General features: G+C 34.6%; 1 pseudogene; it reads right to left on the minus strand.

Moving 5' to 3' along the window:
* Window positions 1–1,076: 1,076 nt before the first annotated feature.
* LOC129307111 (alkane hydroxylase MAH1-like) lies at window positions 1,077–2,726 on the minus strand (annotated as a pseudogene).
* Between the last annotated feature and the right edge of the window lie 752 nt (window positions 2,727–3,478).

A 3,478-nucleotide genomic window follows, 5' to 3' on the forward strand; every position in this document is an offset into this window, starting at 1 on the left:
ATAATAATTATACCTTAAAAAATTAAAAATGCCTTACATTTTTAAACATATAACTCCTCAAAAAATATCTTACATTTTTAAACAGAGGGAGTATTATAAATCTAATTCTTTTTGTGTTTATTTAAATATTAGTTTGATATTTTTAAATTAAAAAACCTTCATAATTATTGCTGGACTCCTGCACAAACTACTAATATTAATTTCCAAATCTCTTACAACGTCTATTCTTGAAGGACGTATGATTTAAAAACATCAAGAAAACAAATAAAGTTCTACTTTCATTTCTCCACTCACTTAGAAAAGGGATAAATGTAAATTTTACGTATCCACAAAATTTGAATATTTTACTATATATCTTTCCTGTAACTACAATATAATCTATTGTAATAATTAAAATAACTAGTTTTTCCTAATATTACAATTAAAGTCAGGAATAAAGATTGAGTTTTAAAAATTGACATTTAAAAAAAAAAACTAAACTTTGAAACTTGGTCTTAATAGGCCTTGAAAAGGGAGCTTGATCTTGAGCATCTCATTTAAATCTGTTTTTATTTTGCCATTAAAATATAAAGTATCTTAAATTTTATATTTTAAAATTATAAATTATAAATTTTTAATTTTTGAACATGATAATTTTTTTTAAATTTGAAATGCTATAATTTAAATTTTTAATTTTTAAAAATTCAAAAAAATAAAAAATAATAAAAAGGCCTTATGAGCTCAACCTTAAACTATTTAAATAAGGATTAGGTTTCATCAATTTTAAAGTAACTAGGCCTATGAGCTTGAAACCATATGAGCCATATATATAACTTCATTCTAATAATAACGTTCACTCTAGAGTCTAGATATATAAAAAAATTAATTAATTATGAACACCTATAATGAGCAATCTCCATCTCCTGATAGAGATATACACTGTGATTGCAATTTCCTTATCCTTCCACCATCGTTATTAATTATTTACTATAAGTAATACATATATTAAAAATAGTTGAACATCCAAATCAGATATGTAATTTACACATACAATCAACGCAGTTTCAGCAAACCATCGTTATCCATACTCCATCATCTGAATAATTTCACCACTGATCAATCTCATAACATAGTTAAGGTTCATTGTTTTAGCAGTGTTTAATTAGTTATTTCACAATTATACATAAAATAAAAAAATTGAACCCAAGAAAATAATCAGCACCTTGATGTGATCCGAACTTTGAGACCATACATCATCAGAAGCACTATAGAAAGTGCCGGAGAAACGGGATAATCTTTCACCACATGAACTTGATAATTCTTCAAAATAAAAGTCGCCATTATCTTCATTTGAATGAAAGACAAGTCCTTACCCAAACAAGTTCTTGGTCCGGCATCGAAACTAATGAACTTATATGATGGTATGTGAACGACGCGTCCTCTTTCTGAGATCCACCTCTCTGGTTTGAATTCCAAACAATTTTTTCCATATATTTTCTCACACCTTCCCATTGCGTACAAAGATAACAATATCATAGTACCGGGATAAACCTCGTGTCCACTAGGAAGTGAGTCGTGTTTGGTCGCTTGCTTGTGCTCAAAAGGTATTGGAGGGAACAATCTCAGAGATTCACACAGAGCACCATGGAGATACACTTGATTTTTCATTTCCTTTTCTTCTTTGATTTCTTCAAGAATCTTGGCTTCCACTGAAGGGTGTGTAGCGACAAGCCAAAAGAACCACGTGAGAGCTGAAGTTATGGTGTCTCTACCTGCGACAAAAAGATTAAAAGCAGTAGTGTCTCTTAGAAACTTGTCATTCACATGTTCTTTACATTGTTCCTCCCTCATCAAAGTTGCCAGCAAGTCCTCGCCTGTTTTCTTCATTTCATTGTTTTTGCTAGCTCTTCTCTCTTTGATACTATACTTTCATAGAGGAATTGGTCAAACAATTGACATGCTTCAGCCATCTTCTTCTCTGCTCCAACTCGAAGCCATCTCTGGAGTTTCCAGATGCATCTAGGTACCGTGTGTCTGTAGAATATAAACTCCTCAGCCTCCTTGAAAGCTCTCTCACATGTAACTTTTGGGAAATCAACCACGAGGCTTTTGGGGTCAGATCCTAAGACCATGGAGCAAATAATATCAAAGTTGAAGCGATTGAACACGTCCTGCAGATCCACTTCAATTCCCTGCCTTTCTAGATGATCAAGAAGAGGAGAAAGACAGAAATCCACCTTCTCTCGAACGATCTTTTCCAGAAACTTCTCGAAGCTTGGGGTTTTAAACAAGGAATGGAGAAGTGCCCTGTGATACTTCCATGTGTCTGAATCTGCAGTGAAAATCCCTTCCCCGAAAGCTTCAAAAATCTCACGAAATTCCGGACCTTTTATGTAGTCAGCGAAATTCTTACTCATCATGTGATGTACGTTCTTGGGGTCGCAAGTCACCAAACAGTTCATTCCAGTAAACCAAGGCCCAACGAAGGTCCCTGTACCCTCTTTTCTTTGAAGAGCCTGAGTTATACAGTCATGAATCTGCCCTAAATTGCTGAGGAGTGGTGGTAGCATTCCCAATATCGGCCAGTCTTTAAGGAGGGGGTCTTTGTAGCATCGTCTCTGATAGCAATGAAAAAGGAAGAGGATAAGTGGAGAAAAACCTGCAATTACTACTTTTGCATAACTGAGCATGATGATTGTAGACTATTATTGGAGAACTTTGCTTCTTTAGATATCAATGTATTTGTGTTTTCTCCGCTCCTAAGTCAATATTAATAGAGTAAGTTCGATCGACATTAAGCTCTTAAATGAATACAAGTTGCTAACGTTTAGTAGTCACTGTCTTCGGGGCCACCTTTTGGCGACATTACATTCCAACTACTTGAGACCTTTTGGCCACCTTTAGGTATCCTGGGTTCTTTGTCTTTTTGCAGAACATGGTAGGTAGTAACACTGTCATTGTGTATTTGAAGATGAAGATACAGTAGTACAAAGAATAAAAGTATCATTCAAGCTACTTAAGACTAGCTGGTCAAAAAAAAAGAAAAAACTACTTAAGACTAGATCCAGTGTAAGAACCAGGGTGAGAAATGAATGGGTGAAAGAAGGTTAAGGTTTCGGACTTCGGATTCTCCTCGTAATAATCAAATTAGGGAGTATCATGAAAATTCTAAACCAAGAACGTTGGGACGTTAACATTCGCTGTAATTTCTTGGAGCTCGATTAATAGGTTATCAGAACTAAATAAATGTGGAAGGGAGCTTCAGGGTGGTTTTCATAGGGTCCATCCCCTCTGACAAGTCTACATCCTTATCCTGATAAATAGGCACTCTTTAGTGTACTTGTTCCCACCCCCTACCCCGGAGGGAGAGGGCCGGGGGGGGGGGGGAGCAACAGCAGCAACAATCGACTGTTTATTCAAGATTTAAAAAATAATAATAATAATTTCGGCATAGTTTATAAATTTTATAAAAAAATATTTTATAGAGATTAAAAGAGAT

Source organism: Prosopis cineraria, unplaced genomic scaffold (assembly GCF_029017545.1).
Source record: "Prosopis cineraria cultivar Desert tree isolate PC_DT_omini unplaced genomic scaffold, ASM2901754v1 PC3, whole genome shotgun sequence".
In the NCBI taxonomy this organism is placed as follows: domain Eukaryota; kingdom Viridiplantae; phylum Streptophyta; class Magnoliopsida; order Fabales; family Fabaceae; genus Prosopis; species Prosopis cineraria.